General features: G+C 39.8%; 1 long non-coding RNA gene across 1 annotated transcript; it reads left to right on the top strand.

The window, feature by feature from the left end:
* Positions 1-9,924: 9,924 nt before the first annotated feature.
* On the top strand, positions 9,925-15,811 carry LOC132657850 (uncharacterized). The gene is made up of 2 exons (XR_009596575.1): positions 9,925-10,436; positions 13,217-15,811. It is a non-coding gene; the product is annotated as an uncharacterized LOC132657850 (long non-coding RNA).
* Positions 15,812-21,295: the final 5,484 nt, after the last annotated feature.

The following is a 21,295-nucleotide window of genomic DNA, read 5'->3' as shown; positions in this document are numbered from 1 at the left end:
GCACTAGCCTGCCATCTTCTCAGTCTGTTGGCTCCGTGATTAGTCTCTGTCTTACCTTAACACCTCTCGGATTCATTGGCCTATCGTGCAGCAAGCAGAGGGAGCTTGGACTCGGTAACACTTTCTCAAATCTTCAAACATTTTATAACTACTTTAATAGAGTTTATTATTTTATTTCAAAAAAGTCAAAGTGAATGTTGAAAGAAAATTTCAACAATACACAGAAATACATAAAAGCCTTTCCTGTTTTTCCTCCCCAGGGGTAACCACGGTTAGCAGCTGGGTGTTTTCCTTTCCAGATTTCAGACCTTTGTTTTTGTTTGTAGGTTTGTTTTTACTTCTGTTTTTGCACATAGTTATGTAGAAACTTGTGTATTTATATGAACATAGAAACATAGAACATATGTTTTTTTCCCCCCACAAAAAAGAGATTATACTACATTTATCGCTTTGCAATTTGCTTTTTTAATTTGACAGTATATTGAGATCATTTCCCCATATCTACACACATAGATATGCTTCATTTTTTGTGATGGCTATGAAGCATCAGAGTATGAAGTATGAATACAGTTTATTTGAACATCTCAGTTTTGACATATTTAGATTTTCTCTGATTTCTACTAATATAAATTTGATGACACAGAGGACATTCTTCAGCCAACATCCTGGCAATATGGAAAAAGTTATTCTGAAGACTAGGCTCTTAGAAGTGGGCTTATTTAGTAAGTAATCTGTGTTTAAAAATTTTTATCAGTATTGTAAAGTGCTCTTTAAAATTTACATTCCCGCTGTAGCTGACACTGATTATTATCTATGTCTTTGACTTTTGCCAATGTAGTAGGCAAACCATGGTGTCTCATTTTGTTCCATTTGCATTTCCTTCTTTATTAACTAAGATGACATACCATTGTATATTTCATTAGCCATTTGTATTTCCCTTTCTGGAAGTTATCTCTTCATATTCTTAGTTGGTTAACTCTTTCAATTTATGTACATGAGAATATGTAATCAGAAAATATATCTGTATGTCTATGTATTAAGAGATGTCTCAAAAACCCGGCTCCTGGCTTGGAGTATGTATGTAGCCTTGTTCCTTGCTAGTGTGTTAACATCCTCTTGTTGTGGCTTGTAGATATACATGAGTCAGCCATCAGACAAGCAACATTTGTTCCTTGTCCAGGACAACTAACTAGGTACACTGTGTAAGTTAAAGAGAAATAAAACAATGTAAATTGCAAGAGTCTCTTACTGACCTTTAGAAGATCATGATCTAATAGCTGTGAAATGTACATGGAAGCAAGTACAACAAAAATAATGATATTTGCTTGCCTTTGATCAGTGCTTTACAGCTGATACTTTTTTGATAAAGAAGTCAAGGACAACAATAGTGAAAATGTCAAATTAAAAAAGATTAGCACCATAACATTGTACCAGAGGTTTGGGGGATGTAGAGAAAAGTTGGGAGCATGGGGCCTAGGATTGTAGAACAGCAGAAAATTCCAAGGAAGACAATAGAGAAATGAAGGATAAGAAGGAAAGCATTTTTTATGGGTGTGAGAAAACCACGTGAGGAAACAGGACAAATGGATGTGAGTCTGTCTTGGAAAGGAAGATCAGTTTCCTTTGCATGGAGAATGGCATTTGGAATGCTTGGGAAACTGACCCTAGGGGTGAAGAATCCCCTACTAACTTTTTTTTATTCTGAGTACCATGTTCTTTTTAACTTAATAGCAAGGCCACCTGATGCGAAGAACTGACTCATTGGAAAAGACCCTGATGCCGGGAAAGATTGAAGGCAGGAGGAGAAGGGGATGGCAGAGGATGAGATGGTTGGATGGCATCACCGACTGGATGGACATGGGTTTGGGTAAACTCTGGGAGTTAGTGATGGACAAGGAAGCCTGGTGTGCTTCGGTTCATGGGGTTGCAAAGAGTCGGACACGACTGAGTGACTGAACTGAACTGAAGGTTATATCATAATTATTTATCAGCTATATCTTGCTACTGTTTTATATTGACTTTGAGAAGAACTTAAATCTTCTGGTGTTCTCACATAGACCTTGTCTGTAACCACATAAGCAAGATGCCACAGTCAAAAATTTCTATCCTAAAAAATAAAAAAAAATTCTGTCCTGATCTTCATAGTCATATCCATTAACTCATTGACACGTTCATTTGTCTAACCTTTACAACATTCCGAAGACAGCTATGGCCTACCCACTATGCGTTAGGTCCACGCATGGTGCTGTGGAGGTGAAGATGAGCATGTCAAATTCCTGGGGTTAGTGAAGCCTTTAGACACTTAGCTAGCTAGAACAAGTATCCCAGTCTCAGAGACAGCCTGTCCTGATCAGTCAGCAACATCCCGTCTAGAAAACAGAAAGGCACTCTGAGAAGTTGTGCTAAATGGAAGGAAGTGTGGGGTGAGGAAGCTGTTAGCAAAAGAAAAGAAAGGATTCTTTTGGGGGGTGGGGAGAGGATCGAGAGGACCCACTAGGACAGATGATATCCTTAATACTGACCAGAAAATTCCCAGATGGGTGACTAAGATTAGATTTCAGGGGAAGTTTGAAACTATAGTTGGGTTAGGTATTAAATCTAGGTTTGGTATCATGGTCTTTAGCAGAAGTGATGCCAGTTGGGGACTGTGGTTTTTCTTTTCAATACTAACAGGAGGGTACTATTATTATCACGGGCATTTTACACATAAGGAGTTCAAGGTACAGGGTTCACAGCTAAGTGGCAATGAGAATTTGAGCACAGAAGTTTGGTGCAGAATTCATGCTCTTAACCACTCTACTTTACTGTTTATTTTATGAGAATTGTTTGATCGAAGGTTAGAAAACTTTCAGACATCTGGGAAAATTTAGACAAATTAATTATGAACATGAGGAAGAAAATCATATGGACTAAAAGATTAAAATGGCTTATCAGGGGGCACTAGTGGTTAAGAACCCACCTACCAATGCAGGAGACGCAGGAGATCCGGGTTTGATCCCTGGGTCTGAAAGATCCCCTGGAGGAGGAAGTGGCAACCTACTCCAATATTCTTGCCTAGTGAATCCCATGGACAGAGGAATCTGTGGGCTATAGTCCACAGGGTCACAAAGAGTCGGACATGACTGAAGTGACTTAGCCTGCATGCACAAAATGTTAAAATATTCTACAATAATACTAAATACAGGAAACATTTTTGAAATGAAAACAGTGAAACTCCATAAGAATAGTAAATAGAACTACCAGTCAGAGACTTCTGTTTCTGGCAAAATGGCACTGTAGATATCTTGGTTGATGCTTACAATAAAAATGTTGGATAAAGGATAAAATTGTTAGCAAGTCCAAGCTCACTTTTCTCACCGCATGACAGGCCAATAATTCAGGAGACGGGGCTTGAGGCAAGGAATAACGATTTTATTTGAAAACTGTCAGACCAAGAAGATGGCAGAGGAACTTAAATCTTCTTTGAGATTGCTGCTAAGTCACTTCAGTCGTATCTGACTCTGTGCGACCCCATAGACGGCAGCCCACCAGGCTCCCCTGTCCCTGGGACTCTCCAGGCAAGAACATTGGAGTGCGTTGCCATTTCCTTCTCCAATGCAGGAAAGTGAAAAGTGAAAGTGAAGTCACTCAGTCGTGTCCGACTCTTAGCGACCCCATGGACTGCAGCCTCCCAGGTTCCTCCGTCCATGGGACTTGCCACATCAGAGTACTGGAGTGGGGTGCCATTGCCTTCTCCTGTGTCTCAAACTAACCATCTTATCTGGGTCTGGATGATAGTTTCTTTTAAATAACACAGAGTGGGAGAGGGTGAGGAAGTAAAGTAAAAAGGCCATTAATCTTACAAATATCTCCTAGAATGGCCAGCCTCAGGGAGGGGATGTGTTAATTTCTACTTAGTTGCAGCCATTCACAGGCGGACAGGGTCAGGATATGAACAAAACACTTTGGTTTAACATTCAGGCAGAAGTGCAGGGTTCCCTGAGGAAGCCCATTGTGTATCGTTGTTCCTTCCCTTATTCACTTGGTGGTGTCCAACTCTTTGCAGTCCCATGAACTGCAGCACACCAGGCATCCCTGTCCTTCCTATCTCCCGGAGTTTGCTCAAACTCATGTCCATCGAGTCAGTGATGCTATCCAACCATCTTATTCTCTGTCGTCCCCTTCTTCTCCCACCTTCAATCTTTCTCAGCACCAGGGTCTTTTCCAAGGAGTCAGTTCTTCGCATCAGGCGGCCAAAGTATCGGAGCTTCAGCTTTAGCATCAGTCCTTCCAATGAATATTCAGAATTGATTTCCTTTAGGATGGACTGGTTTGATCTCCTTGCTGGCCAAGGAACTCTTAAAAGAGTCTTCTTCAGCACCACAGTTTGAAAGCATCAATTGTTTGGCATTCAGCCTTTTTATGGCCCAACAATCATATCCGTACATGACTACTGGAAAAACTATAGCTTTGACGATATGGACATTTGTTGGCAAAGTGATATCTCTGCATTGTAATAGGTGTCTAGGTTTGTTATAGGTTTTCTTCCAAGGAGAAAGCATCTTTTAACTATGTATAGACAGTATCCAAAGGCAACAGGAAGCAAAGGTTAAAGTAAAAGAGACAGATCCATCATGTCATATTTTGTTCTCCCTTGTAACAAAAGGACATTTAGAAACATGGATGAGGAAATTAGCAATTTTAGAGGCTAAAAAAGTAGGTGAAAGCGGAAACACAAAAAGGTCAGCGAGTTGGGTTTAATTGTGGGGACATTTGCCAAATCAAACTCTGGTTTTCAAGTGACAGGGTTTAGGACGTGCTATCTAAACTATGACGTCTTAGTATACTGAATATTTTAAGCTGAAGGATTCTGAGAAAATGACAATATTTCTCTGACCTTCCTGGGGCCCTCCCCCCATTTAGCAGGTCACTAGAGAAGGACATAAGAAGAAAGGTAGACATGTTTCCTGTCCTTCCAAAACGTACAGTCCAACTCTAGGAGTGGGCTCTATTGATTCCCAGATGCAAACCAGGCAAATGATGTTCAGAAAGGCTAATTGTCATGTAATTATTAATTGGAAAAAACTACATTTGTCTCAGTCTTTAGCCCTTGCTCTTTCTACCACGTGAGCTACTTATTGAAGATTTGTGTTATGAAGGCTTTTGGGTTGCAAATGACAGAAAAGGACCTCAAACTGATTCAGGGTGGCTTCAGCCTGCAGTGGCTTGAATCAGGGTTTTGGATCCTAGCAAGAGATTGAAGTTAGGCCATAGCAATGAAAGTTGTGAATCCTAGCCAGAAGACCACCAGGGACCAGTGACCAGTGACAAGACCCTGGCCTGTAGAAATGAATTTCTACCCAGAAACAGAAAGTAGTGCAACAATATAGTGCTTATTAGGAGGAAAAGAAATCTACGTGTAGATGGACATGCAGGCGGGCTCAAGAGAGAGCCATGCCCTTGTGGTATTTTGAATCAGTTATGGGGCATTTTTTCCAAGTTTCCTGGGGCCAATCATCTTGCTTTGCTGGTTCTGATTTCAGGTCTGGTATATCTCAGGGTCCTCCCATATGTGCATTTCTTAGCCAAGACGGAATCTAGGGAAGAGACATGTGGCTAGGTTGACATCAGTTACTATGAGGTGATACTCCCTCTCTTTTGACCTCTACGGAGCCTTTCTGCACATGTGTAGTTGGGAAGGTCTCCTTGACTTTGAAAATGAGGAATCTGTGGTTTTTACCTGGGCAGGAGTCAGCTCATCTCTCTCTGCTCCTCTTTGAGTATCTGTCCACAGGGCATGAACTCTGTTTATACCAGAGTCTGTCTGTCTCCTGCTTCAAAACTACCTTAACCGGAAAAGGAATTCTGTTGGTTTATGAAACCAAGCCTGAGAAAGGGAAGAGAAGGTGTTGGGTTGACTTGGTCCAGGGAATTCTGGTGTTGAGAGTTTCTTGCTTGCACTCTTGCTCTCATTCTTGCTCTATCTCTGTGTCTTTCTGCAGTTTCGATTTGTTTTGTCCCTATATTGGATAGATCTTTCTCATGTTCTAGGGAGTATGCTACTGGCAATATGCACCATGTCCTAATGACTTGCAACAAAGGATAAATGGCAGCCTCCCTGCTACCTATATTTAGCACAATTCTGGGGAAAACTGGTTTATTCTTCATGGGAAATGAACACACCACTGGTTCCATCACTGAGGCCAGAAGAGTGAGGTATTTTGATTGGCTCTTCTTATGTCTCTTCCCTACTTCTAGAGCCAAGAATGACAGAAGATGGGGAGGTGGCATAAACGTGGCTGCCAAAGGGACCATGAATGGTGCCAGCTTTTAGTAAGCTCCTGATCAATGTTAAGTCAGGAACAAACTTTAACAACTGTCTAGTATATCACCTTTGCATCAGTATTTACTAACAATATTGCACTAGAAATTTCAAATGCTATATTGATCAAGTTTCTTTTACTATTTGTTGCTGTTGTCCTTCAATTGCTAATTCAAGTCTGACTTTTTGCAACTTCATGGACTGCAGCACACCTATCCTCCTCTATCTCCCTGAGTTTGCTCAAATTCTTGTCCATTGAGTCAGTGATGCCATTAAACCATCTCATCCTCTGTCATCCCCTTCTCCTCCTGCCTTCAATCTTTCCCAGCATCAGGGTCTTTTCCAATGAGTCAGCTCTTCGCATCAGGTGGTCAAAATATTGAAGCTTCAGCTTCAGCATCAGTCCTCCCAATGAATGTTCAAGACTGATCTCCTTTAGGATTGAATGGTTTGCTCTGCTTGCAGTCCAAGGGACTCTCAAGAGTCTTCTTTAACACCACAATTTAAAAGCACCACTTTTTCATCATTCAGCTTTCTTTATGTTCCAACTCTCACATCCATACCAGACTACTGGAAAAACCATAGCTTTGACTAGATGGACCTTTGTCAGCAAAATGATGCTTTTGCTTTTTAATACGCTGTCTAGGTTTGTCACAGCTTTCCTCCCAAGGAGCAAGTGTCTTTTAATTTCATGCCTGTGGTCACTGTGTGCAATGATTTTGGAGCCCAAGGAAATAAAATCTGTCGCTGCTTCCACCCTTCCACCTTCCATTTGCTATGATGTGAAGGAACTGGATGCCTTAATCTTAGTTTTTTCTATGCATGAGTTTCAAGTCTTCAGCTGTAGATCTCTGATTAAAAGGTTTCATTTTTGTTACTGCATTATAGAGCAGATAATGTAAATCACTTGAGACCTTCTTCACCATGTGTCTCCAGCTTGATCCAGCCTGACATGGTTGCGGGTGACAGTATATAGCCTTGTTATATTCCTTTACCAATTTAGAACCAGTCCATTTTTCCATGTCTGAGTCTAACTGTTGCTTCTTGATCCACATACAGGTTTCTCAGGAGGCAGGTAAGGTGATCTGATATTCCCAACTCTAAGAATTTTCCATAGTTTGTTGTGATTCAAACAGTCAAAGGCTTTAGCATAGTCAATTAAGTAGAACTTTTTCTGGAATTCTCTGACTTTCTCTATGATCTAACGAATGTTGGCAATTTGATCTCTGGTTCCTTGGCCTTTTCTAAACCCAGCTTGTACATCTAGAAGTTCTCCGGTTCCCATTCTGCTGAAGTCTGGCTTGAAGGATTTGGAGCATCACTTTGCTAACATGTGAAATGAATGCAACTGTTTGGTAATTTAAACATTCTTTGGAATTGCCCTTCTTTGGGTTTGGAATGGAAACTGACATTTTCCAGACCTACTACGCTGGCTGCTAAAAAATTAATTAGGAAGCCTGTCCTGTTTTGAAAAGTGAAAATGAAAGTCACTCAGCTGTGTCTGACTCTTTGTGACCCCATGGATTATATAGTCCATGGAATTCTCCAGGCTACAATACTGGAGTGGGTAGCCTTTCCCTTCTCCAGGGGATCTTTCCAACCCAGGGATTGAACCCAGGTCTCCCACATTGCAGGCGGATTCTTTACCAGCTGAGCCACAAGGGAAGCCCAAGAATAATGGAGTGGGTAGCCTATCCCTTCTCCAGGGCATCTTCCTGATGCAGGAATCTAACCAGGGTCTCCACCACTGAAGGCGGATTCTTTACCAACTGAGCTATCAGGGAAGCCCCTGTCCTGTTTTATTGTCTAAATAACATTCAATATAATGTTCCTTAAAGATTTTTTAAAAGTTCACCCCAAAACACATTGAGTCCATGTATTTTTTGTGAAATAGGTTTTGAAACAGGATGTTAATATCTATTTAGAATTCCTTCCTGGGAGTTGGGTATATTTAAATGTTGACAATTAACAGCATACAGTAGAAACTCAAAGTATATTAGATTCCTCTCTCCTCATCTGGAAAACAGAGGAGATTGTGATGTTTAAGATGCTTGAAAAAGGGCACAAAATATTAAAAGCAGAGTTTTCAGAAGATTAATGTGATAGCAATATTGAAAGGTATCAGAGAAGCCCTGTAGGACAATGCCTCTCAACCAATTTGTGATGGAATACCAGTTTTCCTTTTTAAAACATCTATTGCAGATCATTTGTAAGATGTAATTATGAATTAATAGAAAAATAAAATTTAAACAACTGGTATGCAAAATACCAGCCTGATGTTCTATGTTTAGATTCAACAGACATAAAATTACTATCTCAAATGGTTGTTGGTGTTTCTAAATAACAAATCCTTATTTCTGTGTTTACTTTGTGTTGGACTGGGAACAAATTGTTCATGGGAGGGCACTGGTTCCCACTGACTAGGAGGTTGTGCAATAATTCTTGTATCAATGCTGTCCAGTCAAAGACCACAGGAACACATCTGTTCCTGAGAAAGTTGGTTATTACTTGTTGTAGCAAAATGAGTTACAACCCGCAACATCTTAGAAAGAATAATCCTCTGCCCTGATCCTCAGGGAATACGGTTCCAACTCCCACCGAACTGTGGATAATACTGAACTCTATACTGAAATGTGGATAATACTGAAACTGTAGCTAATACTGTGCTTCTTTTAAAAAATACATGCCTATTTATGATAAAGTTTAATTTTTAAATTAGGCCCCATAAGAGATTAACAACAGTAACTAATAATAAAATAGAATAATTAAAACAATATATTGTAATAAAAGTTATGTGAATGTGGTCTCTCTGAAAATACTGTACAAATTTAATGCCTTTTCCATTTTAACTACGCACTTATGCACTGTGGTTATAATTTCTGCAGTTTGAGGCATAACAGTAAAACTGGCATGAATTTCTTCTCCTTTTTCACAATTTCATGGATAGAAGAATTGTTCTTCCTATAGATCTTAGCAACCTCAGCAAACCATTTTTTTCTGCTCATTATCAAGTTGAAAACTTTCATCTTTTCACTTAAAGGAAGCACCTTGCCTGTGGCTGCTCTTGGGCAGATCTGAATTGCCAGCATCACCATTCACTACAATGGGGGCCCTTGTTAAGTAAAGGTGACTTGAATACAAGCACTGTGATACCAGGACCAGTGGACCTGATAACCAAGTTGGGTACTGAGTGGTTAAGGGCCACAATATCCAGACAAAGGGAGGATTGGCATTGTGGGTGGATGGAGCAGACAGTGAGAGATTTCATCATGCTTCTCAGACCCACACACAATTTAAAACTTATGAATTATTTCTAGACATTTTTCATTTAATGTTTTTAGACTGAGGTTGACCACAGGTAACTAAAGCGAAACTTCAGAGAAACAGGGGCTTGTGTGATTAGGAAGATCTGTGATTTGGACTTACGTTAGGTAATGATTTGTGTCAGGTTATGATTTGGACTTGTGTTAGGTAATGCTGAGAGATGGGGCTTTGTCTGGGGTTGGATGCTCTCAGGAAGTGGGGAGTATTCTATGCTTGGGTATCTTAATAAAGTTTGTTGGAAAGAGGCAAGAATAAAATGAATATAAAGTTTTAATTGGCAAAGAGGCAAGGGCCGCTTATTTTAGCTAGGATGGAAAATATTTTGGTTATCTTTGTGGTTTGGACGTGTTCCTGTTTTTGTCTGTATTCAGATGTGACTGTGGAGTGGGCTTGATTTTGTCCTGATCGCAGAGTGGCCTCCTCTGATGTTCTGTGAATCTGTGTACGTTGTACACCAGGGCCTAAGCTGTGGGTGCCAGAGTAGCTCCAGATGTTAGGGACTGCTTTTCTTTCTCTTGTCTGTAAGGTAACAAGGGCTTGTCTGAGGGGAAGAACATTTCATGTGAAAGGTAAAGGAACAGGATGTGGTGAGCTGCTATCATAACACACGTCAATCCTCAGACTTTAACGTGCATCAGAATCACCTGGCCACCAAGTAAAGACACTGACGGTTGGGCCCCACCCTCCAGTTTCTGATTCAGTAGTTCTGGGGTGGACTTGAGAATTTGCATTTCTAACCAGTTCCCAGGTGTTGCCGATGCAGCCAGACGCCATAGTTTGCAAACCACTGAGGCAGACGGAGCTATCAAAGGTGAGGATTATTACAGGGAAAGAAAGAAGACGTATTATAGGTAGCTGCAATTTCCAAGATAAAAATCTACAGCTTTCTCCTGGTAATACTCTGATGCAATTCTGACACTGAACTACACTGTGCATTTTCCTATGTTAAATTACAAGTCTTTGATGGGGAAGTTCACATGGGAAAATTCTTTTCAAAATTGCACAAATTATTGACTACTAAAGTTTGTACTTGACATGAAAGTACAACTTGTGTGTTCATTATCCATTTTCCAGGAAGTTCCCAATTATAAACAGGTAGATCCACTTTAGGAAAATGGGTTAGTAAACCAGCTCTTCAACTGGATTATCTGCAAATTGGCTTAGCTGCAAATAGACTTTGTGCTTACTAAATGCAAAGTAAACCTTACAATCCCTCTGCTACTTATTCTACTTCATCAATATTAAGACAGAATTTCCTAAAATGTATGTAACTGCCCATGCCTTTGAAATATTTAACTGTCTTTACTAAAAATTTAACATTTTTTACTTACTTTTGTTCATTCTTCTCTGAGGTAAGAGAAAATGGTAAATTGAAAAAAGAAAGTGCTAAACAGAGGTGGGAATGGATGATCCTTTCTTGTACTGGAGAGTTGGTTTTAATTTAATTTCCTTTGTGTGTGTGTTAGTTGGTCAGTCGTGTCTAACTCTTTGTGACCCCGTGGACTATAGCCCGCCAGGCACCTTTGTCCATGGGATTCTCCAGGTAAGAATACTGGACTGGGTTGCCTTTCCTTTCTCCAGGGGATCTTCCCAACCCAGGGATCGAACCTGGGTCTCCTGCACTGCAAGCAGATTCTTCACCATCTGATCCTAATATGAGGTCAAAGAAAAGAAATGTGGCACAGACTTCTTGTGGTTTAGCTGGGTTGCCTCTACCTTATTGAGATTCAGTGCTTGGCCTAAGAGAATTTAAGTATCATAAAAAAGTCTATATATGAACTTATTAAAATGATTTTTATAGCTCTTTTTCAAAAATATATGTATTTTTTGTTATTTTTTGGTGGTATTGAGTCTTCGTGGCCGCACACAGGCTTTCTCTGGCTTTTGGCCCTCCGTGACGGGGTCTGCTCTTCCTTGCACAGGCTTCTCAGCGGAGTTGTGTTTCTCGTTGTGGGGCACGCGCTTGGGGACACTTGGGCTTCCCAGGCTTAGCTGCTCAAGGCATGTGGGATCTTCCTCTTCCAGGGATCAAACCAGTGTTCCTTGCATTGCAAGGCAGATTCTTAACCACTGGACTGTCAGCGAACCTCTATCGCCTTTCTAACAAGTTATAAACCATTTTAATAACTCTCTCTTGAAAGCCTACCAAGAAAACAGATTGCCAGTCCAGGTTTGATGCATGAGACAGGGCACTCAGGGCTGGTGCATTGGGATGACCCAGAGGGATGGGATGGGAAGGGAGGTGGGAGAGGGGTTCAGGATAGGGGAGACAGGTACACCCATGGCTGATTCATGTCAGTGTATGGCAAAAACCACTACAATATTGTAAAGTAATTAGCCTCCAATTAAAATAAATAAATTAAAAAAAAAGAAGCCCCCACCCCCACCAAAAAAAAAGAAAGACTACCAAGAATCTGGTAATTTGTGAAAAACAGCTCAAACAAGTATAAATTATTGCTATAGAACCAGGAAATGTGGCCTTCTTTTTTAACTGAAAAAAACTTAGATTTTCAAAATCTTGCTCCCTGACCAAGACTGTTCCCTTTACAGATGTGATGAAATTCTTATAAAAAGAAGGCCAGGGTGCCCCATGTGGCTCAGTGGTGAGGAATTCGCCTGCCCATTCAGGAGACTCGGGTTCATTCTCTGACCTGGGAAGATCCCACAGGTCACGGAGCGGCTGGGCCCCTGTGCGCCCCTCTTGAGGCCTTGCTCTGGAGCCTGTGCGTTGCAGCTCCTGAAGCCAGAGCGCCCCAGGGCCTGCAGCAAGAGAGCACTTCAGTGGGAAGCCTGTGGACCATAACTAGGCAGTGGCCCTTGCAAAGGCCCCCAACAACCAAAAATAAATAAATGAATAAAACTATAATTTAAAAAACAGAAGACCAAATTTCCTATTTCATCATATCTGTAGAGAGAATCGTCTTTGGCAGGAGATAGATTCAGCAAATCTAATAAGTTTTTTCAGGTTAGCATTTGAATAAGAATTCAAATAGAGTAAGATGATTAATCTTGGGGATGAGGTGGGTCTACATGTGATTAGCTACTGGACCAGGAGCAGATCTTCCTCTGATGAATAACTCATTGTAACTTCAGTTTCATTTGCAAAATTAGAAGCTGAAACTAGTTAACCAGAGGGATTCTCTGAACTCTTTAATGTCTAAGCTGTTATACTAGGACTAGGGCTGTGAGTTTTAATTATACTGTCTCTTTCACAGCTCCTCTTAATTATTATTATTATTGTTTTAGAATCAGAAGGATGTTAATGATAAGGGCATGGAGTTGGCAAAGGGTCTCAGAATAGGTTAGGAAGAAACTGAGGTTGTTGAGCTTGGAAAAGAAGAGGAACATAATGGGGGAGACATGCGATCTCCCTGAAAAATATTTGGAACTTGTCATGTGAAGAAGGAAAACATATATTCCAGGTTCAAAGGGTGGAAATTACAAGGAGACAAATTTTGGTTCAGTGTCAGAAAAAACTTTTCAGCTATTTATTCAAACATTACTAAATATTTATTAAGCACCTACTATGTGCCAGACAGGGACATCACCAGATGGTCAGTACTGAAATCAGATTGATTATGTTCTTTGCAGCTCAAAGTGGAGAAGGTCTATACAGTCAGCAAAAGCAAGACCTGGAGCTGACTGTGGCTCAGAGCATGAGCTCCATATTGCAAAATTCAGCCTTAAACTGAAGAAAGAAGGAAAAACCATGAGGCCATTCAGGTTATGACCTAAATCAAAATCCCTCATACAGTGGGGGTGATGAATAGATTCAAGGCATTAGATCTGGTAGACAGAGTGCCTGAAGAACTATGGACAGAGGTTCCTAACATTGTACAGGAGGCAGTGGCCAAAGCCACCTCCACCCCCACAAAAAAATGAAAGAAGGCAAAGTCATTGTCTGAGGAGGCTTTACAAATAGCTGAGGAAGAGAAGCGAAAGGCAAGGGAGAAAAGGAAAGATATATCCATCTGAATGCAGAGTTCCAGAGAACAGCAAATCTATTGTAATAAAGAAGGCCTTCTTAAATGAACAATGCAAAGAAATAGAGGAAAACAACAGAATGAGAAAGACCAGTGATCTCTTCAAGAAAACTGGAGACATCAAGGGAACCCATTCCATGCAAGAATAGGCATGATAAAGGACAGAAACAGTAAGGATCTAACAGAAACAGAAGAGATTAAGAAGAGGTGGCAACAATACACAGAAGAACTGTACAAAAAATATCTTAATGACTTGGATAACCATAATGATGTGGTCACATACCTACAGGTGAAGATCCTGAAGTGTGATGTCAAGTGGGCCTTAGGAAGCATTACTAATAACAAAGCTAGTGGAGGTGATCGAATTCCAACTTAGCTATTTCAGATCCTAAAAGATGATGCTGTGAAAGTGCTGCACTCAATATACCTTCAAATTTGGAAAACTCAGCGGTGGCCACAGGACTGGAAAAGGTCAGTTTTCATTCCAATCCCAAAGAAAGGCAATGCCAAAGAATGTTCAGTTGTGCTTATTTCACATGCTAGTAAGTTTATGCTCAAAATCCTTTAAATCAGGACTTCAGCAGTACACGAACCAAGAATTTTCAGATGTTCAAGCTGGATTTAGAAAAGGCAGGGGAACCAGAGATCAAATTGCCAACATTCATTGGATTATAGAGAAAGCAAGGGATTTCCAGAAAAACATTTACTTCTGTTTCATTGACTACACTAAAGCCTTTGACTGTGTGGATCCCAACAAACTGTGGAAAATGCTTAAAGAGATGGAAATACCAGACCACCTTACCTGTCTCCTGAGAAAGCTGTATGCAGGTCAGGAAGCAACAGTTAGAACTGGACATGGAACAATGGACTGGTTAAAGCTGGGAAAGGGAAAGGAGTACATCAAGGCTGTATATTGTCACTCTGCTGATTTAACTTACATGCAGAGTACATCATGTGCGATGCCAGGCTGGATGAATCCCAAGGTAAAAATCAAGATTGCTGGGAGAAATATCAACAACCTCAGATATGCAGATGATACCACTTGAATGGCAGAAAGCGAAGAGGAACTGAAGAGCCTCTTGATGAGGGTGAAAGACAAAAGTGAAAAAGCTGGCTTGAAACTTAACATGAAAAAATTATGATCAGAGGCGGTCCTAAGATGGCGGAGGAATAGGACGGGAAGACCACTTTCTCCCTCACAAATTCCTCAAAAGAACATTTCAACGCTGAGCAGACTCCACAAAACAACTTCTGAAGGCTGGCAGAGGACATCAGGCAACCAGAAAAGCAGACCATTGTCTTCAAAAACAGTGAACCTCTCTGGGTGTCCCTCAATGTGGAGAAACTTTTCATCTTTAACCTAGATGTTTTATCATCAGTGCTGTATAGATGGAGAAGTCTAGAGGCTACTGCAAAAATAAAGCTGAAAACCAGAAGCAGGAGGCTTAAGTCCAAAGCCTGAAAACATCAGAGAACTCCTGAATTCAATGAACATTAAGCAATAGGAGCTCATCAAATGTCTCCATACCTACACTGAAACCAAGCTCCACCCAAGGGCCAACAAGTTCCAGAGCAAGACATACCACGCAAATTCTCCAGCAACACAGGAACACACCCCTGAGCTTCAATATACAGGCAGCTCAAAGTTACTCCAAAATCCTTGACGTCTCATAACCTATTACTGGTCACTCCACTGCACCCCAGAGAGAAGAAACCCAGCTCCACCCACCAGAACTCCAACACAAGCCTCCCTAGCCAGGAAACCTTGACAAGTCACTGATACAACCCCACCCACAGTGAGGAAGCTCCATAATAAAGAGAACTCCACAAATTACCAGAATATAAAAAGGCCACCCCAAACGCAGCAATATAACCAAGATGAAGAGACAGAGGAATACTCAGCAGGTAAAGGAACAGGAGAGTCGCCCACCAAACCAAACAAAAGAGGAAGAGATAGGGAATCTACCTGAGAAAGAATTCCGAATATTGATAGTGAAAATGATCCAAAATCTTGAAATCAAAATGGAATCACAGATAAATAGCCTAGAGACAAGGATTGAGAAGATGCAAGAAAGGTTTAACAAGGACCTAGAAGAAATAAAAAAGAGTCAATATATAATGAATAATGCAATAAATGAGATCAGAAACACTCTGGAGGCAACAAATAGTAGAATAACGGAGGCAGAAGATAGGATTAGTGAAATAGAAGATAGAATGGTAAAAATAAATGAATCAGAGAGGAAAAAAGAAAAAAGAATTAAAAGAAATGAGGACAATCTCAGAGACCTCCAGGACAACATGAAACGCTCCAACATTCGAATTATAGGAGTCCCAGAAGAAGAAGACAAAAAGAAAGACCATGAGAAAATCCTTGAGGAGATAATAGTTGAAAACTTCCCTAAAATGGGGGAGGAAATAATCACCCAAGTCCAAGAAACACAGAGAGTTCCAAATAGGATAAACCCAAGGCGAAACACCCCAAGACACATATTAATCACATTAACAAAGATCAAACACAAAGAACAAATATTAAAAGCAGCAAGGGAAAAACAACAAATAACACACAAGGGGATTCCCATAAGGATTAACAGCTGATCTTTCAATAGAAACTCTTCAGGCCAGGAGGGAATGGCAAGACATACTTAAAGTGATGAAAGAAAATAATCTACAGCCCAGATTACTGTACCCAGCAAGGATCTCATTCAAATATGAAGAAGAAATCAAAAGCTTTACAGACAAGCAAAAGCTGAGAGAATTCAGCACCAGCAAACCAGCTCTCCAACAAATTCTAAAGGATATTCTCTAGATAAGAAACACAAAAAGGGTGTATAAACCCAAACCCAAAACAATAAAGTAAATGGTAACGGGATCATACTTGTCAATAATTACCTTAAATGTAAATGGGTTGAATGCCCCAACCAAAAGGCAAAGACTGGCTGAATGGATACAAAACAAGACCCCTCTATATGCTCCTTACAAGAGACCCACCTCAAAACAAGGGACACATACAGACTGAAAGTGAAGGGCTGGAAAAGATATTCCACACAAATAGAGACCAAAAGAAAGCAGGAGTGGCAATACTCATATCTGATAAAATAGACTTTAAAACAAAGGCTGTGAAAAGAGACAAAGAAGACCACTACATGATGATCAAAGGATCAATCCAAGAAGAGGATATAACAATTATAAATATATATGCACCCAATATAGGAGCACCGCAATATGTAAGACAAATGCTAACAAGTATGAAAGGGGAAATTAACAATAACACAATAATAGCGGGAGACTTTAATACCCCACTCACACCTATGGACAGATCAACTAAACAGAAAATTAACAAGGAAACGCAAACTTTAAATGATACATTAGACCAGTTAGACCTAATTTATGCCTATAGGACATTTCACCCCAAAACAATGAATTTCACCTTTTTCTCAAGTGCTCATGGAACCTTCTCCAGGATAGATCACATCCTGGGCCATAAATCTAACCTTGATAAATTCAAAAAAATCGAAATCATTCCAAGCATCTTTTCTGACCATAATGCATTAAGATTAGATCTCAATTACAGGAGAAAAACTATTAAAAATTCCAACATATGGAGGTTGAACAACACACTTCTGAATAACCAACAAATCACAGAAGAAATCAAAATATGCATAGGAACTAATGAAAATGAAAACAGAACAACCCAAAACCTGTGCGACACTATAAAAGCAGTGCTAAGAGGAAAGTTCATAGCAATACAGGCATACCTCAAGAAACAAGAAAAAAGTCAAATAAATAACCTAACTCTACACCTAAAGCAACTAGAAAAGGAAGAAATGGAGAACCCCAGAGTTAGTAGAAGGAAAGAAATATTAAAAATTAGGGCAGAAATAAATGCAAAAGAAACAAAAGAGACCATAGCAAAAATCAACAAAGACAAAAGCTGGTTCTTTGAAAGGATAAATAAAATTGACAAACCATTAGCCAGACTCATCAAGAAGCAAAGGGAGAAAAATCAAATCAATAAAATTAGAAATGAAAATGGAGAGCTCACAATAGACAACAAAGAAATACAAAGGATCATAAGAGACTACTATCAGCAATTATATGCCAATAAAATGGACAACGTGGAAGAAATGGACAAATTCTTAGAAAACTACAATATTCCAAAACTGAACCAGGAAGAAATAGAAAATCTTAACAGACCCATCACAAGCACGGAAATTGAAACTGTAATCAGAAATCTTCCAGCAAACAAAAGCCCAAGTCCAGATGGCTTCACAGCTGAATTCTACCAAAAATTTAGAGAAGAGCTAACACCTATCCTACTGAAACTCTTCCAGAAAATTGCAGAGGAAGGTAAACTTACAAACTCATTCTATGAGGCCACCATCACCCTAATACCAAGACCTGACAAAGATGCCACAAAAAAAGAAAACTACAGGCCAATATCACTGATGAGCATAGATGCAAAAATCCTCAACAAAATTCTAGCAATCAGAGTCCAACAACACATTAAAAAGATCATACACCATGACCAAGTGGGCTTTATCCCAGGGATGCAAGGATTCTTCAATATCCACAAATCAATCAATGTAATTCACCACATTAACAAATTGAAAAATAAAAGCCATATGATTATCTCAATAGATGCAGAGAAGGCCTTTGACAAAATTCAACATCCATTTATGATAAAAACTCTCCAGAAAGCAGGAATAGAAGGAACATACCTCAACATAATAAAAGCTATATATGACAAACCCACAGCAAACATTATCCTCAATGGTGAAAAATTGAAAGCATTTCCCCTAAAGTCAGGAACAAGACAAGGGTGCCCACTTTCACCACTACTATTCAACATAGTTCTGGAAGTTTTGGCCACAGCAATCAGAGCAGAAAAAGAAATAAAAGGAATCCAGATTGGAAAAGAAGAAGTAAAACTCTCACTGTTTGCAGATGACATGATCCTCTACATAGAAAACCCTAAAGACTCCACCAGAAAATTACTAGAGCTAATCAATGAATATAGTAAAGTTGCAGGATATAAAATCAACACACAGAAATCCCTTGCATTCCTATACACTAATAATGAGAAAGTAGAAAAAGAAATGAAGGAAACAATTCCATTCACCATTGCAACGAAAGGAATAAAATACTTAGGAATATATCTACCTAAAGAAACTAAAGACCTATATATAGAAAACTATAAAACACTGATGAAAGAAATCAAAGAGGACACTAATAGATGGAGAAATATACCATGTTCATGGATCAGAAGAATCAATATAGTGAAAATGAGTATACTACCCAAAGCAATTTACAAATTCAATGCAATCCCTATCAAGCTACCAGCGGTATCTTTCACAGAGCTAGAACAAATAATTTCACAATTTGTATGGAAATACAAGAAACCTCTAATAGCCAAAGCAATCTTGAGAAAGAAGAATGGAACTGGAGGAATCAACTTACCTGACTTCAGGCTCTACTACAAAGCCACAGTCATCAAGACAGTATGGTACTGGCACAAAGACAGAAATATAGATCAATGGAACAAAATAGAAAGCCCAGAGATAAATCCACACACATATGGACACCTTATCTTTGACAAAGGAGGCAAGAATATACAATGAATTAAAGAGAATCTCTTTAACAAGTGGTGCTGGGAAAACTGGTCAACCACTTGTAAAAGAATGAAACTAGATCACTTTCTAACATCGCACACAAAAATAAACTCAAAATGGATTAAAGATCTAAATGTAAGACCAGAAACTATAAAACTCCTAGAGGAGAACATAGGCAAAACACTCTCCAACATAAATCACAGCAGGATCCTCTATGATCCACCTCCCAGAATTCTGGAAATAAAAGCAAAAATAAATGGGATCTAATTAAAATTAAAAGCTTCTGCGCAACAAAGGAAAATATAAGCAAGGTGAAAAGACAGCCTTTAGAATGGGAGAAAATAATAGCAAATGAAGCAACTGACAAACAACTAATCTCAAAAATATACAAGCAACTTATGCAGCTCAATTCCAGAAAAATAAACTACCCAATCAAAAAATGGGCCAAAGAACTAAATAGACATTTCTCCAAAGAAGACATACGGATGGCTAACAAACACATGAAAAGATGCTCAACATCACTCATTATTAGAGAAATGCAAATCAAAACCACAATGAGGTACCACTTCACACCAGTCAGAATGTCTGCAATCCAAAAATCTGCAAGCAATAAATGCTGGAGAGGGTGTGGAGAAAAGGGAACCCTCCTACACTGTTGGTGGGAATGCAAACTAGTACAGCCACTATGGAGAACAGTGTGGAGATTCCTTAAAAATTGCAAATAGAACTGCCTTATGACTCAGCAATCCCACTGCTGGGCATACACACCGAGGAAACCAGAACTGAAAGAGACACATGTACCCCAATGTTCATCGCAGCACTGTTTATAATAGCCAGGACATGGAAACAACCTAGATGTCCATCAGCAGATGAATGGATAAGAAAGCTGTGGTACATATACACAATGGAGTATTACTCAGCCGTTAAAAAGAATACATTTGAATCAGTTCTGATGAGATGGATGAAACTGGAGCCGATTATACAGAGTGAAGTAAGCCAGAAAGAAAAACACCAATACAGTATACTAACACATATATATGGAATTTAGGAAGATGGCAATGACGACCCTGTATGCAAGACAGGGAAAGAGACACAGATGTATATAACGGACTTTTGGACTCAGAGGGAGAGGGAGAGCGTGCGATGATTTGGGAGAATGGCATTGAAACATGTATACTATCATGTAAGAATCGAATCGCCAGTCTATGTCCGATGCATGATACAGCATGCTTGGGGCTTGTGCACGGTGATGACCCAGAGAGATGTTATGGGGAGGGAGGTGGCGGGGGAGGGGGGTTCATGTTTGGGATCGCATGTACACCCGTGGTGGATTCATGTCAATGTATGGCAAAACCAATACAGTATTGTAAAAGTAAAATAAAGTAAAAATAAAATTAAAAAAAATTATGATCATGGCATCTCTCACATCACTTCAAAGCAAAGAGAAGTGGGAAAAGTGGAAGCAGTGACAGATTTTACTTTCTTGGGCTCCACAGTCACTGTCAATGGTATTTGTAGCCATGAATTAAAAGACACTTTCTCCTTGGAAGAAAAGTTATGACAAACCTAGACAGACATCACTTTGCCAGTTAAGGATCCATATAGTCAAAGCTGTGGGTTTTCCATTAGTCATTACAGATGTGAAAGTTGGACCATCAAGAAGGCTGAGTACTAAAGAATTGATGCTCTTGAATTGTGGTGTTGGAGAAGACTCTTGAGAGTCCCCTGGACTGCAAGGAGATCCAACCAGTCCATCCTAAGGAAATCAGTCCTGAATGCTCATTGGAAGGACTGTTGCTGGAGCTGAAAGCAAAAGGAGAAGAGTGTGGCAGAGGATGAGATGCTTAGATGGCACCACCTACTCAATGGACATGAATCTGAGCAAACATCGGGAGATAGTTAAGGACACAGGAGCATGGCGTGCTATAATCCATGAAGTTGCAAAGAGTTGGACATGACTTAGTGACTGAACAACAAGAACCACAGCTATGTGCCAGGCACTGATCTAAGTTCTGGGGATTTGCCTGTGGGGGAAAAAAAAATACAGGAAAACTTTTGTCCCAATGAGGTGTACATTC

Source organism: Ovis aries, chromosome 15, assembly GCF_016772045.2.
Source record: "Ovis aries strain OAR_USU_Benz2616 breed Rambouillet chromosome 15, ARS-UI_Ramb_v3.0, whole genome shotgun sequence".
NCBI lineage: Eukaryota > Metazoa > Chordata > Mammalia > Artiodactyla > Bovidae > Ovis > Ovis aries.
Note: the sequence above shows the minus strand (reverse complement) of the source record. Positions and strands in the feature narration are given on the sequence as shown.